The sequence below is a fragment of the Taudactylus pleione genome, unplaced genomic scaffold (assembly GCF_031769625.1).
Source record: "Taudactylus pleione unplaced genomic scaffold, aTauple2 ptg000112l, whole genome shotgun sequence".
NCBI classification, from domain to species: domain Eukaryota; kingdom Metazoa; phylum Chordata; class Amphibia; order Anura; family Myobatrachidae; genus Taudactylus; species Taudactylus pleione.
In genome coordinates, this window is record NW_028284514.1 from 969,963 (window position 1) to 990,142 (window position 20,180).

At 43.5% G+C, this 20,180-nt stretch overlaps 1 protein-coding gene across 2 annotated transcripts in view; it reads right to left on the reverse strand.

Moving 5' to 3' along the window:
• The window catches only part of LOC148525139 (integrin alpha-M-like), a 225,266-nt gene that overhangs the window by 167,033 nt on the left and 38,053 nt on the right, over positions 1-20,180 (reverse strand). The window contains exon 1 of one of the 2 annotated variants that reach the window (XM_088471182.1): positions 19,719-19,962. The exons of the other annotated variant lie outside the window; for it this stretch is intronic. The gene's annotated coding sequence lies outside the window, so the exon portion shown is untranslated. Of the gene's footprint in view, positions 1-19,718; positions 19,963-20,180 lie in introns of those variants that run through there. 2 annotated transcript variants of the gene reach the window in all.

Consider the following 20,180-nt stretch of genomic DNA (forward strand, 5'->3'; position numbering starts at 1 on the left):
CCTGAGTTCCACCTACCCAGAGAATGAATCTCTGATGTTGAAACACCGGAAGCGGCAGCAGACGTAGCAGACCCCGTTCTGAATGAATGAGCGCCATATTCACGCTAAGGTAGACCGAGATCCGCCATACACCACTGCAAAAACTGACCAAATTGGTATTTACCAACTGAAGCACCCATCCTGATGCACCACCACACTTCTCCACACACTGAGCGCAGCCGCAAATATTCACGCGCTAAACAAGACACCGGGCAAAGCTCGCCAGCGACCCCACCAATCTGGTAAGTGTTAGAGCGACGCATCCTGCGTAGTGATGGGAAATCTAGTTCATTTTGATGATTAGGTCATTATGATCTAGTTCACTCTAAAGAGTAGTTCAACAATTCATTTCATTTAGGACACGCGTCACTGGCTCTGATACACTGCTAATAGACGTGATAGGAAACGGAACGACTATTACACATATAGTACAACATTGCTACTAGGTGAGTCCTGTTCATATGATCAGATATGTTTAATATGTCTGATCTTGTATTATTTAAAAGCAATCACCTATACAGCAAAGTAATAGTGACATGTTTAGCTCTGCAATGTAAATTATTGTTGAGAAAGACCCAAATTAAGACTATTGTGACGTTCCCTTTTTCATGCTTTGGAAAACACAGTAATTGGGAAGAAAAAACAGTTATAGGAAAAACCCCATACCGTTACCCCATCTTATACCGTTACCCCATCTTTTATTTACTTGCATCCATTAATGTCACTGGATGCACACCTGGGCTAGATTAAAAATGGGTGTATGGGACTACAGCTCCAGGCCTGCACATAAACGTAAGCCCATCATTATAACATTATGATGCACAGTTTGTTATAAATCATAATAGTATAATTATTATTATTTATCATCATTAGTATTATTATTAGTATTCTAATTGCATTTCTGTTTTCCTCTCTAAATTAACCATTTTTCTATTTTACATTATTTAGTGACATATGGGTGTGATAGTGTAGGGGTTGTCTATGCCAGCTTCTGTCAATTATCTCACACTGTCTATACAATGATGGAAGCCGATTGGTTTCTATGGGCAACCTTCCCCTTTGATCTTTCTTTAAGTTTTGATACATCTCCCCCTATGTCTTGTAGAATAAACAAAACTACAGCATATAGCATGCAGCACTCAGCACCGTGTCTTTAGCTGATGGGGAATCCCACGTGTTGTAACTCATGATGAACTGATCATTGCCAGAGCTGAGAACTGATTGAACTAGTTCATTTGACCTGATCATTTGTGAACTCCTCTTAACTAAACCTGCGCAGCAGAGGTTCCCCGCCGCACAATACGTCCAGACAAAGCAGCGCAGATGCCGAAGCGCGTGCGGTGCCAACAACTCACTAACCCGAAATGCGTCATTGCAAATGCCAATTTGAGAAAATTAAATTCAAATTGCTATAAGCACACACCTTCGACTGCCGTCAATAGATCAAGATCTAATCGGCTATCATTTCCACCCAGCTAAAAGGTACCCATTTAGGCAACGCAACCAATCTATTCAGCAAACCACCGCGTCATCAATCTGGTCAGCAGAGGTCACAGCCGCAGCAACACCTGCAGAGGAGGGAGACGGGAGAACAGGCACAAATCCATAGCCACATTCACAGGCGTAGAATGAGAAACCAAAAAGCGCAGCACCAGGACTTAACACCCATAGCAAATGTTAAACGCGCAAAAAAGTGATGGCAAAGTTTTCTGCAAGTGTGGAGATGACTGCGCTGACACTGGGGAGGCCGACGAGGACTGCACTGCCAACAAAAGTGCCAAAGTCACTAATACCAGTACATTAGCTTCCACTGCAGGATCCGTGTTTGCCGCAGGTAGGGAAGGCTGCGAACTGGGAGGGGCAAACATAGGCGCAGAACCTGTGAATAAGGGGTTGGAGTAAGGTAATGGATAACATTAGAGGCCCCTCTGCCTGAAGACCATAGCATCCTTGGGCATGCACATTAATACTAAGGGCCTGATTCAGACCCACTCGCGAGCGGCTGTCCACTCGCAAGTGGGTCGATGTTCTGCACTGAGCATGCGCACGACGGAGGGAGCTCCGTCGTGCGCATGCGCCAGACGCGATGAGCGAAGGATTTTCCTTCGCTCGTAGTGTCTCTTCAAAGGGGGCGTGCTGTCGATGTTGACTGACAGCACGCCCCCTTTGGTGGGCGTGCCGGAGGCGTGCCTCCCTGACAGGGGCGTTCCCACGGGAATGCCTCCCGTCAGAAGCCGGCCCACTGACATCACTAGCGATGTCAGTGGGAGTGATTTTGGCTCTGATAGAGCCAAAATCACTCCAAGCCTTGTGGTTGAAAAACTCAACCACAGGCTTTTGTATGCAGTTTCGATGGTCGCGATGGTCACGACCATCGCGGCCATCAAACTGCACGCTCGTATAGGCTGTGGGTGGTGACCCACAGCTATACTAGCATCCAGGAGGACGCTCCATAGTTATGGAGGACGGCCCTCATTCAGAGCGTGCGCTCTGCTCAGAGCGTACGGCTCTGAATGAGGGCCTAAGTACCCAGCAATTGTCTTACTTGCGCAGCCAGCAGTATGGAGTATCCTCCACCCATTTTGGGGCTGAGGTAATTAAACACTATAAAGAAGTGGCCGGATGGTAATGTACCAAGTATTAATACTAACATAATTTGTAGTGACAATATCATCAACCTACACACAACCAACTTCTACATCTGTATGCTAACCAGCTGTGACTGACTATTATTACTAACCCTTACATCTGCACGCTAACCGGCTGTGACTATTACTAACCCTTACATCTGTATGCTAACCAGCTGTGACTGACTATTATTACTAACCCTTACATCTGCACGCTAACCGGCTGTGACTGACTATTATTACTATCCCTTACATCTGCACGCTAACCGGCTGTGACTATTACTAACCCTTACATCTGTATGCTAACCGGCTGTGACTGACTATTATTACTAAACCTTACATCTGTATGCTAACCAGTTGTGACTGACTATTATTACTAACCCTTACATCTGTATGCTAACCAGCTGTACTGACTATTATTACTAACCCTTACATCTGTATGCTAACCAGCTGTGACTGACTATTATTACTAACCCTTACATCTGTATGCTAACCAGCTGTGACTGACTATTATTACTAAGCCTTACATCTGTATGCTAATTGGCTGTGAATGAATATTATTACTAACCTGTACATCTGTATGCTAAACGGCTGTGACTGAATATTATTACTAACCCTTACATCTGTATGCTAACCGGCTGTGACTGACTATTATTACTAACCCTTACATCTGTATGCTAACAGGCTGTGACTATTATTACTAACCCTTACATCTGTATGCTAACCGGCTGTGACTATTATTACTATCCCTTACATCTGTATGCTAATTGGCTGTGACTGAATATTATTACTAACCTGTACATCTGTATGCTAAACGGCTGTGACTATTATTACTAACCCTTACATCTGTATGCTAACCAGCTGTGACTGACTATTATTACTAACCCTTACATCTGCACACTAACCGGCTGTGACTTATTACTAACCCTTACATCTGCATGCTAACTGGCTGTGACTATTATTACTAACCCTTACATCTGCACGCTAAGCGGCTGTGACTAATATTACCAACCCTCACATCTGTATGCTAACCGGCTGTGACTGTTATTACTATCCTCTACATCTGTATGCTAACTATCTGTGACTGAGTATTATTACTAACCCTTACATCTGCACACTAACCGGCTGTGACTATTATTACTAACCTCTACATCTGTATGCTAACCGGCTGTGACTGACTATTATTACTAACCCTTACATCTGTATGCTAACCAGCTGTGACTGACAATTATTACTAACCCTTACATCTGTATGCTAACCGGCTGTGACTATTATTACTATCCCTTACATCTGTATGCTAATTGGCTGTGACTGAATATTATTACTAACCTGTACATCTGTATGCTAAACGGCTGTGACTATTATTACTAACCATTACATCTGTATGCTAACCGGCTGTGACTGACTGTTATTACTAACCCTTACATCTGTATGCTAACTGGCTGTGACTGACTATTATTACTAACCCTTACATCTGCACACTAACCGGCTGTGACTATTATTACTAAACCTTACATCTGTATGCTAACTAGCTGTGACTGACTATTATTACTAACCCTTACATCTGCACACTAACCGGCTGTGACTTATTACTAACCCTTACATCTGTATGCTAACCGACTGTGACTGACTATTATTACTAACCCTTACATCTGTATGCTAACCGGCTGTGACTATTATTACTAACCCTTACATCTGCACGCTAACCGGCTGTGACTATTATTACTAACCCTTACATCTAGATGCTAACCATCTGTGACTGAGAATTATTACTAACCCTTACATCTGTATGCTAACCAGCTGTACTGACTATTATTACTAACCCTTACATCTGTATGCTAACCGGCTGTGACTATTATTACTAACCCTTACATCTGTATGCTAACCAGCTGTACTGACTATTATTACTAACCCTTACATCTGTATGCTAACCGGCTGTGACTATTATTACTAACCCTTACATCTGTATGCTAACCAGCTGTGACTGACTATTATTACTAACCCTTACATCTGTATGCTAATTGGCTGTGACTGAATATTATTACTAACCTGTACATCTGTATGCTAACTGGCTGTGACTGAATATTATTACTAACCCTGACATCTGTATGCTAACCGGCTGTGACTGACTATTATTACTAACCCTTACATCTGCACAATAACCGGCTGTGACTGACTATTATTACTAACCCTTACATCTGCACGCTAAGCGGCTGTGACTATTATTACTAACCCTTACATCTGCACACTAACCGGCTGTGACTTATTACTAACCCTTACATCTGTATGCTAACCGGCTGTGACTATTATTACTAACCCTTACATCTGTATGCTAACCGGCTGTGACTGACTATTATTACTAACCCTTACATCTGCACACTAACCGGCTGTGACTTATTACTAACCCTTACATCTGTATGCTAACCGGCTGTGACTGACTATTATTACTAACCCTTACATCTGTATGCTAACAGGCTGTGACTATCATTACTAACCCTTACATCTGCACGCTAACCGGCTGTGACTATTATTACTAACCCTTACATCTAGATGCTAACCGGCTGTGACTGAGTATTATTACTAACCCTTACATCTGTATGCTAACCGGCTGTGACTGAATATTATTACTAACCCTTACATCTGCACACTAACCAGCTGTGACTGACTATTATTACTAACCCTTACATCTGTATGCTAACCGGCTGTGACTATTATTACTATCCCTTACATCTGTATGCTAATTGGCTGTGACTGAATATTATTACTAACCTGTACATCTGTATGCTAAACGGCTGTGACTATTATTACTAACCCTTACATCTGTATGCTAACCGGCTGTGACTGACTATTATTACTAACCCTTACATCTGCACACTAACCGGCTGTGACTATTATTACTAACCCTTACATCTGCACGCTAAGCGGCTGTGACTAATATTACCAACCCTCACATCTGTATGCTAACCGGCTGTGACTGTTATTACTATCCTCTACATCTGTATGCTAACTATCTGTGACTGAGTATTATTACTAACCCTTACATCTGCACACTAACCGGCTGTGACTATTATTACTAACCTCTACATCTGTATGCTAACCGGCTGTGACTGACTATTATTACTAACCCTTACATCTGTATGCTAACCAGCTGTGACTGACAATTATTACTAACCCTTACATCTGTATGCTAACCGGCTGTGACTATTATTACTATCCCTTACATCTGTATGCTAATTGGCTGTGACTGAATATTATTACTAACCTGTACATCTGTATGCTAAACGGCTGTGACTATTATTACTAACCATTACATCTGTATGCTAACCGGCTGTGACTATTATTACTAACCCTTACATCTGTATGCTAACCGGCTGTGACTATTATTACTAACCCTTACATCTGCACGCTAACCGGCTGTGACTATTATTACTAACCCTTACATCTAGATGCTAACCATCTGTGACTGAGTATTATTACTAACCCTTACATCTGTATGCTAACCAGCTGTACTGACTATTATTACTAACCCTTACATCTGTATGCTAACCGGCTGTGACTATTATTACTAACCCTTACATCTGTATGCTAACCAGCTGTACTGACTATTATTACTAACCCTTACATCTGTATGCTAACCGGCTGTGACTATTATTACTAACCCTTACATCTGTATGCTAACCAGCTGTGACTGACTATTATTACTAACCCTTACATCTGCACACTAACCGGCTGTGACTTATTACTAACCCTTACATCTGTATGCTAATCGACTGTGACTGACTATTATTACTAACCCTTACATCTGTATGCTAACCGGCTGTGACTATTATTACTAACCCTTACATCTGCACGCTAACCATCTGTGACTATTATTACTAACCCTTATATCTGTATGCTAACCAGCTGTGACTATTATTACTAACCCTTACATCTAGATGCTAACCATCTGTGACTGAGTATTATTACTAACCCTTACATCTGTATGCTAACCAGCTGTACTGACTATTATTACTAACCCTTACATCTGTATGCTAACCGGCTGTGACTATTATTACTAACCCTTACATCTGTATGCTAACCAGCTGTACTGACTATTATTACTAACCCTTACATCTGTATGCTAACCGGCTGTGACTATTATTACTAACCCTTACATCTGTATGCTAATTGGCTGTGACTGAATATTATTACTAACCTGTACATCTGTATGCTAACTGGCTGTGACTGAATATTATTACTAACCCTGACATCTGTATGCTAACCGGCTGTGACTGACTATTATTACTAACCCTTACATCTGCACAATAACCGGCTGTGACTGACTATTATTACTAACCCTTACATCTGCACGCTAAGCGGCTGTGACTATTATTACTAACCCTTACATCTGCACACTAACCGGCTGTGATTTATTACTAACCCTTACATCTGTATGCTAACCGGCTGTGACTATTATTACTAACCCTTACATCTGTATGCTAACCGGCTGTGACTGACTATTATTACTAACCCTTACATCTGCACACTAACCGGCTGTGACTTATTACTAACCCTTACATCTGTATGCTAACCGGCTGTGACTGACTATTATTACTAACCCTTACATCTGTATGCTAACAGGCTGTGACTATCATTACTAACCCTTACATCTGCACGCTAACCGGCTGTGACTATTATTACTAACCCTTACATCTAGATGCTAACCGGCTGTGACTGAGTATTATTACTAACCCTTACATCTGTATGCTAACCGGCTGTGACTGAATATTATTACTAACCCTTACATCTGCACACTAACCAGCTGTGACTGACTATTATTACTAACCCTTACATCTGTATGCTAACCGGCTGTGACTATTATTACTATCCCTTACATCTGTATGCTAATTGGCTGTGACTGAATATTATTACTAACCTGTACATCTGTATGCTAAACGGCTGTGACTATTATTACTAACCCTTACATCTGTATGCTAACCGGCTGTGACTGACTATTATTACTAACCCTTACATCTGCACACTAACCGGCTGTGACTTATTACTAACCCTTACATCTGCATGCTAACTGGCTGTGACTATTATTACTAACCCTTACATCTGCACGCTAACCGGCTGTGACTATTATTACTAACCCTTACATCTGCACGCTAAGCGGCTGTGACTAATATTACCAACCCTCACATCTGTATGCTAACCGGCTGTGACTGTTATTACTATCCTCTACATCTGTATGCTAACTATCTGTGACTGAGTATTATTACTAACCCTTACATCTGCACACTAACCGGCTGTGACTATTATTACTAACCTCTACATCTGTATGCTAACCGGCTGTGACTGACTATTATTACTAACCCTTACATCTGTATGCTAACCAGCTGTGACTGACAATTATTACTAACCCTTACATCTGTATGCTAACCGGCTGTGACTATTATTACTATCCCTTACATCTGTATGCTAATTGGCTGTGACTGAATATTATTACTAACCTGTACATCTGTATGCTAAACGGCTGTGACTATTATTACTAACCATTACATCTGTATGCTAACCGGCTGTGACTGACTGTTATTACTAACCCTTACATCTGTATGCTAACTGGCTGTGACTGACTATTATTACTAACCATTACATCTGTATGCTAACCGGCTGTGACTATTATTACTAAACCTTACATCTGTATGCTAACTAGCTGTGACTGACTATTATTACTAACCCTTACATCTGCACACTAACCGGCTGTGACTTATTACTAACCCTTACATCTGTATGCTAACCGACTGTGACTATCATTACTAACCCTTACATCTGCACGCTAGCCGGCTGTGACTATTATTACTAACCCTTACATCTAGATGCTAACCATCTGTGACTGAGTATTATTACTAACCCTTACATCTGTATGCTAACCGGCTGTGACTGAATATTATTACTAACCCTTACATCTGCACACTAACCGGCTGTGACTGACTATTATTACTAACCCTTACATCTGTATGCTAACCGGCTGTGACTGACTATTATTACTAACCCTTACATCTGTATGCTAACCGGCTGTGACTGAATATTATTACTAAACCTTGCATCTGCACGCTAACCGGCTGTGACTGACTATTATTACTATCCCTTACATCTGCACACTAACCGGCTGTGACTATTATTACTAAACCTTACATCTGCACGCTAACCGGCTGTGACTATTATTACTAAACCTTACATCTGCACGCTAACCGGCTGTGACTGACTATTATTACTAACCCTTACATCTGCACACTAACCGGCTGTGACTGACTATTATTACAAGCCCTTACATCTGCACACTAACCGGCTGTGACTATTATTACTATCCATTACATCTGTATGCTAACCGGCTGTGACTATTATTACTAACCCTTACATCTGTATGCTAACCGGCTGTGACTGACTGTTATTACTAACCCTTACATCTGTATGCTAACTGGCTGTGACTGACTATTATTACTAACCATTACATCTGTATGCTAACCGGCTGTGACTATTATTACTAAACCTTACATCTGTATGCTAACTAGCTGTGACTGACTATTATTACTAACCCTTACATCTGTATGCTAACCGGCTGTGACTATTATTACTAACCCTTACATCTGCACGCTAACCGGCTGTGACTGAATATTATTACTAACCCTTACATCTGCACACTAACCGGCTGTGACTGACTATTATTACTAACCCTTACATCTGTATGCTAACCGGCTGTGACTGACTATTATTACTAACCCTTACATCTGTATGCTAACCGGCTGTGACTGAATATTATTACTAAACCTTGCATCTGCACGCTAACCGGCTGTGACTGACTATTATTACTATCCCTTACATCTGCACACTAACCGGCTGTGACTATTATTACTAAACCTTACATCTGCACGCTAACCGGCTCTGACTATTATTACTAAACCTTACATCTGCACGCTAACCGGCTGTGACTGACTATTATTACTAACCCTTACATCTGCACACTAACCGGCTGTGACTGACTATTATTACAAGCCCTTACATCTGCACACTAACCGGCTGTGACTATTATTACTATCCATTACATCTGTATGCTAACCGGCTGTGACTATTATTACTAACCCTTACATCTGTATGCTAACCGGCTGTGACTGACTGTTATTACTAACCCTTACATCTGTATGCTAACTGGCTGTGACTGACTATTATTACTAACCATTACATCTGTATGCTAACCGGCTGTGACTATTATTACTAAACCTTACATCTGTATGCTAACTAGCTGTGACTGACTATTATTACTAACCCTTACATCTGTATGCTAACCGGCTGTGACTATTATTACTAACCCTTACATCTGCACGCTAACCGGCTGTGACTGAATATTATTACTAACCCTTACATCTGCACACTAACCGGCTGTGACTGACTATTATTACTAACCCTTACATCTGTATGCTAACCGGCTGTGACTGACTATTATTACTAACCCTTACATCTGTATGCTAACCGGCTGTGACTGAATATTATTACTAAACCTTGCATCTGCACGCTAACCGGCTGTGACTGACTATTATTACTATCCCTTACATCTGCACACTAACCGGCTGTGACTATTATTACTAAACCTTACATCTGCACGCTAACCGGCTGTGACTATTATTACTAAACCTTACATCTGCACGCTAACCGGCTGTGACTGACTATTATTACTAACCCTTACATCTGCACACTAACCGGCTGTGACTGACTATTATTACAAGCCCTTACATCTGCACACTAACCGGCTGTGACTATTATTACTATCCATTACATCTGTATGCTAACCGGCTGTGACTATTATTACTAACCCTTACATCTGTATGCTAACCGGCTGTGACTGACTGTTATTACTAACCCTTACATCTGTATGCTAACTGGCTGTGACTGACTATTATTACTAACCATTACATCTGTATGCTAACCGGCTGTGACTATTATTACTAAACCTTACATCTGTATGCAAACTAGCTGTGACTGACTATTATTACTAACCCTTACATCTGTATGCTAACCGGCTGTGACTATTATTACTAACCCTTACATCTGCACGCTAACCGGCTGTGACTGACTATTATTACTAACCCTTACATCTGTATGCTAACCGGCTGTGACTGAATATTATTACTAACCCTTACATCTGCACGCTAAGCGGCTGTGACTATTATTACCAACCCTTACATCTGTATGCTAACCGGCTGTGACTGACTATTATTACTAACCCTTACATCTGTATGCTAACTGGCTGTGACTGACTATTATTACTAACCATTACATCTGTATGCTAACCGGCTGTGACTATTATTACTAACCCTTACATCTGTATGCTAACCGGCTGTGACTGACTGTTATTACTAACCCTTACATCTGTATGCTAACTGGCTGTGACTGACTATTATTACTAACCATTACATCTGTATGCTAACCGGCTGTGACTATTATTACTAACCCTTACATCTGTATGCTAACCGGCTGTGACTGACTGTTATTACTAACCCTTACATCTGTATGCTAACTGGCTGTGACTGACTATTATTACTAACCATTACATCTGTATGCTAACCGGCTGTGACTATTATTACTAAACCTTACATCTGTATGCTAACTAGCTGTGACTGACTATTATTACTAACCCTTACATCTGTATGCTAACCGGCTGTGACTATTATTACTAACCCTTACATCTGCACGCTAACCGGCTGTGACTGACTATTATTACTAACCCTTACATCTGTATGCTAACCGGCTGTGACTGAATATTATTACTAACCCTTACATCTGCACGCTAAGCGGCTGTGACTATTATTACCAACCCTTACATCTGTATGCTAACCGGCTGTGAATGAGTATTATTACTAACCCTCACATCTGTATGCTAACCGGCTGTGACTGACTATTATTACTAACCCTTACATCTGTATGCTAACCGGCTGTGACTGAATATTATTACTAAACCTTGCATCTGCACGCTAACCGGCTGTGACTGACTATTATTACTATCCCTTACATCTGCACACTAACCGGCTGTGACTATTATTACTAAACCTTACATCTGCACGCTAACCGGCTGTGACTATTATTACTAAACCTTACATCTGCACGCTAACCGGCTGTGACTGACTATTATTACTAACCCTTACATCTGTATGCTAACCGGCTGTGACTGAATATTATTACTAACCCTTACATCTGCACGCTAAGCGGCTGTGACTATTATTACCAACCCTTACATCTGTATGCTAACCGGCTGTGACTGACTATTATTACTAACCCTTACATCTGTATGCTAACTGGCTGTGACTGACTATTATTACTAACCATTACATCTGTATGCTAACCGGCTGTGACTATTATTACTAACCCTTACATCTGTATGCTAACCGGCTGTGACTGACTGTTATTACTAACCCTTACATCTGTATGCTAACTGGCTGTGACTGACTATTATTACTAACCATTACATCTGTATGCTAACCGGCTGTGACTATTATTACTAACCCTTACATCTGTATGCTAACCGGCTGTGACTGACTGTTATTACTAACCCTTACATCTGTATGCTAACTGGCTGTGACTGACTATTATTACTAACCATTACATCTGTATGCTAACCGGCTGTGACTATTATTACTAAACCTTACATCTGTATGCTAACTAGCTGTGACTGACTATTATTACTAACCCTTACATCTGTATGCTAACCGGCTGTGACTATTATTACTAACCCTTACATCTGCACGCTAACCGGCTGTGACTGACTATTATTACTAACCCTTACATCTGTATGCTAACCGGCTGTGACTGAATATTATTACTAACCCTTACATCTGCACGCTAAGCGGCTGTGACTATTATTACCAACCCTTACATCTGTATGCTAACCGGCTGTGAATGAGTATTATTACTAACCCTCACATCTGTATGCTAACCGGCTGTGACTGACTATTATTACTAACCCTTACATCTGTATGCTAACCGGCTGTGACTGAATATTATTACTAAACCTTGCATCTGCACGCTAACCGGCTGTGACTGACTATTATTACTATCCCTTACATCTGCACACTAACCGGCTGTGACTATTATTACTAAACCTTACATCTGCACGCTAACCGGCTGTGACTGACTATTATTACTAACCCTTACATCTGCACACTAACCGGCTGTGACTGACTGTTATTACTAACCCTTACATCTGCACACTAACCGGCTGTGACTGACTATTATTACAAGCCCTTACATCTGCACACTAACCGGCTGTGACTATTATTACTATCCTCTACATCTGTATGCTAACTATCTGTGACTGAGTATTATTACTAACCCTTACATCTGCACACTAACCGGCTGTGACTATTATTACTAACCTCTACATCTGTATGCTAAGTGGCTGTGACTGACTATTATTACTAACCCTTACATCAGTTAGCTAACCGCTGTGACTTGTGGCAATAGGTCCTATGAATTAGTTTCCATCTGTGTAGTTTGAATAAATTCAGTTTTTAATTGTGAAATGTGCAATAAATTATAATATTACTCAAACCAGCAGCTGGTCTCAAGGGCTCTTATTTTCTATATTAGTGAGGTAATGGAACTTGTTGCATCACCTAGCGAACGCGGCCGGGGAAAACACATGTGAATTGCGTAAGCGTGGCCCGCCGCACATGTTGTGCTAACGGCGGGGTGTAGGTGTGAACCCAGCGTTAAGTGACCCCCACCAGTGTCAAACGAAGGGTCTCCCAATGCTTGATGTTAGAGTGAGTGTAGCCAGTCGCTGAAGAGAGTAATTAGCACTTAACCAGCTTTAATATGTGTCATACAAAATATTGTCCATTAATCCCAGCATATAGAGGACCAGTGGTCACTATAAGCCACTAGAGTCGGCAGTAGGGCCATCCTGCCTGAGCTAAATGTCCATATGTCAGACGTGGGCACCATTCCAGATCATTGGAGCAGTCTGGGGAAACAGCAGAAGGACCGAGCACTGCCCTATACATCGCTGGACATAGTGGGCTCTATTACAGCACATCTCTAACAGTGCATGTTTTCCAGATCTCCCAGCTGTTGCACAGTATATTTATTACTGGCTGATACATAGTAAAAGAAGGTGTTCAATTATTTTATGTGTGACACTAATAAGAACATGCAATTGGGATGGGGAGGGGTCTCACGGCAGACGGAAACCCCCGCGCTTGCTTATGCCCACTAAAAAACAGCTCTACCCCCCCCCTCCCGACACCACTGCACTGTAAAGCAGTGTCTGTGATGGGCATCATGTAACCCTGTGCATCAGCCATTCACGCTGCCCCTGACCTACAGGTCCAGCCTGGAGCCCAACAAGGGGCCTTCAATGCCGCACTACTCATCTTCCCAGGCCTAGCGTAACACCGGGGACAGCAGCGACCAGAGACCCCGCACGAGTTCTGCACTAGCGGCGGGGACAAGCGAAAGCACCGCTGACCCCGCCGCTGTCATGTGGGAGTCCTCCAAGGACGCGCCTGCAGCAGCTGCGTGGGCCGCGTCCCTCAAGATCAGGCAGTGCGAGGGAGCTCATTGCCGCAGCACAAAACTGCCGGGAGCCTGGGCTGCTAACACAGCCTCCGGCACAGCTACCAGGAGCGGTAACCCGCAGCGCGTCACGTGGTCGCCAGCCGCGCAGGTCACAGCAGGCTTCGCTTCGGCTAAGGCACCCTATAGGCTAACACTAATGCCTGACGCCAACATCATAATTCTTAAAGGTATACTGCTACCACAACCACGGGGTTTACACTGGCTCAGTCACATTGCACCTGCCTTACGCTGTCCTTCTACTTAATGTGAGGCTCAGACATGTAGCTAAATTACACAACAGCAACGATAGATAGATTTGTAATAAGTAAAGAGCTGAGAACGGGGGTCCCAATATATTCACAAAAAGACATGAGATCCCCTGCACTCACCTAATACATTATTACTGCTATTATGCAGTAGTGACCCCTAACAGGCAATGTTACAGGTTACCCTGACTAACCCACGCTACAGTATCCCCATCTGGCCAGCCCTGCTCTCAGCATAGACATACGGGTGCACCTTATCTGGCCAGCCCTGCTCTCAGCACAGACATAGGGTGCACATTATCTGGCCAGCCCTGCTCTCAGCACAGACATAGGGTGCACATTATCTGGCCAGCCCTGCTCTCAGCAAAGACATATGGGTGCAATCTGGCCAGCCCTGCTCTCAGCACAAAGTTAGGGTGCACCTTATCTGGCCAGCCCTGCTCTCAGCACAGACATACGGGTGCACATTATCTGGCCAGCCCTGCTCTCAGCACAGACATACGGGTGCACCTTATCCAAGCTTGCCTACCCTCCCGATTTGGCCGGGAGCCTCCCAATTTTTGGGTGCCGCTCCCGGCCCCCCGGAAAGGAAGGCAAGCCTCCCGGAAGCCTCCGACCCTCCCGTCCTCCCCCTTGAAAAGATTAGAAACCCACACAGCGGGGGAGCCGGTGACGTGATTCGCATCATCGCGGCCCCGCCCCCTGATCACACTGCCGAAAATAACGGCATTATGAAGAGGTGGCGGAGCCATGATGACTCGATCGTGCAGCTCGGCCCCCGGCTCCACCCCTAATGTACCACCAACTGGCTGGCCCGCCCCGGCTCCACCCCCAAAGACCGCTCCCACCCCCCCCACCATTTGCCGACAATCAGCTCCCTCCTGGAAGGCTGGAGCTGATTGTCGGCAAGTATGACCTTATCTGGCCAGCCCTGCTCTCAGCACAGACATACGGGTGCACCTTATCTGGCCAGCCCTGCTCTCAGCATAGACATAGGGTGCACCTAATCTGGCCAGCCCTGCTCTCAGCATAGACATAAGGTGCACCTTATCTGGCCAGCCCTGCTCTCAGCACAGACATAGGGTGCACCTTATCTGGCCAGCCCTGCTCTCAGCACAGACATAGGGTGCACCTTATCTGGCCAGCCCTGGTCTCAGCATAGACATAGGGTGCACCTTATCTGGCCAGCCCTGCTCTCAGCATAGACATAAGGTGCACCCTATCTGGCCAGCCCTGCTCTCAGCATAGACATAGGGTGCACCTTATCTGGCCAGCCCTGCTCTCAGCATAGACATACGGGTGCACCTTATCTGGCCAGCCCTGCTCTCAGCATAGACATACGGGTGCACCTTATCTGGCCAGCCCTGCTCTCAGCACAGACATACCGGTGCACCTTGTCTCAGGTGATCCCCCAGGTGTGTAATAGCAGCTATTATATAAGTAATCTCTGAGCAAGGATGCTACAACATCATGGTTCTTTGTTTCACTTTAGATTTGATTCACATCAGATCTAGATCCGTATTTTACTTCCCCACTGGCTCATTCAGCCCCTGTGTAGTCATTTTGAGAATGCAAACTCCTCTCTGTGTCATAGGTTTTGTTTCCAGTCTATTGACTTGGAATGTGATCTATATTATATATTATTGCTTTGCGTTCCGGAGTTTGGAAAATCTGACAGCATCTCGTCCCCCATAGAATAATATGAGGTTTGCGGCAGCTGTCGGAAATGAATATCTGCTACGGTAATATACATTAAGGGGATGCTTAATATTTGCCGGTATCCCCCCGAAAATACATGCATACCTCTACGTGTGCTAAATGATATAATGTCTACGTGATTGTTAGAGCACCTATATATAAGCGGGATACTCCTGTGGGTCAGAGGCAATTTAACCGCACTAAAAAGGAAAGACGGCTATCTCGCCACTGTCCTACCTATCACCCTGCTGTAATGAGCGGCGTAACCCGTTATACTAAGCTACATTCGCCTGGGTGCATCAAAGAGTTAATCCATTTTACTAATTTACATTGGAGTCTGAATTTAGTGTCACATAATTTACATATGGTACTAATTGAATCTGTGATACATACTACAACAGATACATAATATGGGTTGTAGTTAAAATACAGACAGCCGGGACGCCGTGTGTTGAAATTCCGGCGTCAGAATTCCGACCCGGGATTTAACATAGCAGGCGACACCAGCCCACAGACTGACAAAGGAATCCCAACAGCCCCCATCCCAATCAAAGGTAAGCTAGGGTGCCCTTAGCTGTTATCCACGGGGGGCGGGTAATTAGCTTTAGGCACCACGGGTGAGGGGTGGGGGGGGGCTAGATTCAGGCTTTGGGGAGAGGTTAGACACCACTGAGTGGGGGGGGGGGGTTAGGAGGGTTAGAATTAGGGTGCAAGAAGGGAGGGTTAGGGAGAGAAGGGGGGAGGGTTAGTATACTTACCCGGCCCCTGTAGGGATTCCCAGCATCGGGATTTCATACCCAAACCACATATTATATGTATCTGTATTTCTGATATATGGGCCTTGATCACAATATGAACCAATAGAGGTTAAGACTGTTGGGTAACTACAATTTACCATGTCTTTATATATTGCACTAACATAAGGGCTGCAGCGAAGTTAGAACCAGACTTACAATAGTGCCTATAGAAGCTATATCACAGATAATTAAGGGTGATACTATGGGCCCCATTTACCAACAAAACATAACCCATTTAGCACTCACTAGAGGGGTTATGTCCTCCTTTCAATATTTATGGGACAGCAGTAAACTTGGTTTGTCATTGTACCACATACACGATCTATAGATGTGAGAGCGATGTGCGTTACCCATTGCCGGGGACCCAGCATCAGTGAAGCCTTCCAGGCATGGCCGGCTCCCCGCTGAGTGAAAGTGCCATGCGCATGTACAGACTGGCCGTCGCAAATGCATATGACGTAACAGCCTGTGCTGACTTCACCGGAGGGGTAAATAATGTTAAATACCTCACTCCCCGCAGCGCCAGCAACAGCCGGAGCTCAGTCTTCTGGCGCCCCCCATGGGCACTATGGGAGAGATGTCATGGTATCAAAGCATCAACGCAGGGGAGAAGGTACCATATTATGGTTATTATTTTAAAATAATCTTTAAATAGATATAATGATGGTACTGTAAAATGTCATGTGTTAATTATAATTTATGCAAAAGATTCATATTCAATCCTCTCATTCAACCCCTGTGGACCCAAAATGCAAATCTTACCAATATGTTGTTCACCCATACACGTACCGATATGTTGTACACCCATACACGTACCGATATGTTGTACACACATACACGTACCGATATGTTGTACACCCATACACGTACCGATATGTTGCACACCCATACACGTACCGATATGTTGCACACCCATACACGTACCGATATGTTGTACACCCATACACGTACCGATATGTTGTACACCCATACACGTACCGATATGTTGTACACCCATACACGTACCGATATGTTGTACACCCATACACGTACCGATATGTTGTACACCCATACACGTACCGATATGTTGTACACCCATACACGTACCGATATGTTGTACACCCATACACGTACAGATATGTTGTACACCCATACACGTACAGATATGTTGTACACCCATACATGTACCGATATATTGTACACCCATACTGATATGTTGTACACCCATACATGTACCGATATGTTGTACACCCATACATGTAATGATATGTTGTACACCCATACACGTACCGATATGTTGTACACCCATACACGTACAGATATGTTGTACACCCATACATGTACTGATATGTTGTACACCCATACTGATATGTTGTACACCCATACTGATATGTTGTACACCCATACTGATATGTTGTACACCCATACATGTACCGATATGTTGTACACCCATACACGTAATGATATGTTGTACACCCATACACGTACCGATATGTTGTACACCCATACTGATATGTTGTACACCCATACACGTACCGATATGTTGTACACCCATACTGATATGTTGTACACCCATACTGATATGTTGTACACCCATACTGATATGTTGTACACCCATACATGTAATGATATGTTGTACACCCATACATGTAATGATATGTTGTACACCCATACATGTAATGATATGTTGTACACCCATACACGTACCGATATGTTGTACACCCATACACGTACCGATATGTTGTACACCCATACACGTACCGATATGTTGTACACCCATACACGTACCGATATGTTGTACACCCATACACGTACCGATATGTTGTACACCCATACACGTAATGATATGTTGTACACCCATACATGTAATACTCACTGGACCACGATTATGCACCTCAGAAAAGTGACGTGACACACTATGCAACTTATACCCCTTTAAGATGTTAAGGCGATGTTCTCTAAACCTATTTTTTAAAGGGTGAGCGGTTCTACCCACATACTGCAGGCTGCACGGGCACTGCAGCGCGTAGGGACAAAATGCCGACAAACTAAAGGTCGACATGTACAAATGGTAGATACAAAAATGGTCGACACATAATTGTTTTTGTTTTTAGCTTTAATCTTTAACCTAACTCTCCCTCCTGGTGCCTAACCCTAGCCGTCGGGGTAGGTGCCTGACCCTAACTATCCCTTCTAATGCCTAACCATAACCCTCCGGTAAGTGCTGAACCCTAACCCTCCCTCCTGGTGCTAACCCTAACCGTCGGGGTAAGTGCCGAACCCTAAAAAACAAAAACAAATCATGTGTCAAGCATTTTTGTGCAGACCAATTTCATGTTGACCTTTAACCCTATCGATCATTTGTACATGTCGACCTTTTGTCCCAGTCGACCTTTTGACTGTCTAACATTTGGCGTCTACCTACACATTGTCTAATTGCTGTCTATCTACAGTCCGGAACCCGGTTTACAGACATATTCCAAATATCAAGATTTCTAACATATCATTATACGACACAAAGCATTCAGCATGCAGGGAAGGGATAATGCTATTTATTGCTATGCAATCAATATTCTTTCACTTTATCCTACTTACGCACATTTATCACTGATTAATATCTCATTTACTATATTTCACTGAATTTATGAGACACATATATATTCATTAGTAATTTATTAAAAACAGACATTTTAATTAGTACATAACCCCAAGGCAATTCTTACCCTGTCTTGTGTCTGTGTGACCTCTGTACGCCACGCAGAGAATCTGCCCGCTACAGGTAATGTGCGACAGCCGCCATGACCCGTTCCGGCAGCATCCGCGCGTAATTGAATCTGCCCATGAACATTCTCCACCACTTCTCTGCTGATAATTGTCCCAGTCCGGCTCTGGACCAGCTCGTTGGATGTGAGTACCACCTGCTTCATGTAATGAGACTGTTACATGTGCCGCTGCTGCCCTCTGCCTGATTGGCTCTCAGTCACTATCCTAACTACCTGGTCTCTGGCTGCTACACGCAGTTACTCACTTGCTGGTAGTCCTGTTACCTGACCTCAGCCTGACGGACCAATCACAGGAGACCTCTCCCTTCATTAGGGATTCCGGTCAGTTCCTGCCGGCCGGTGATATTGCTAATGCTGGGCATACACTATACATTTATTTGTCACATATCTGGTTGGAATGAA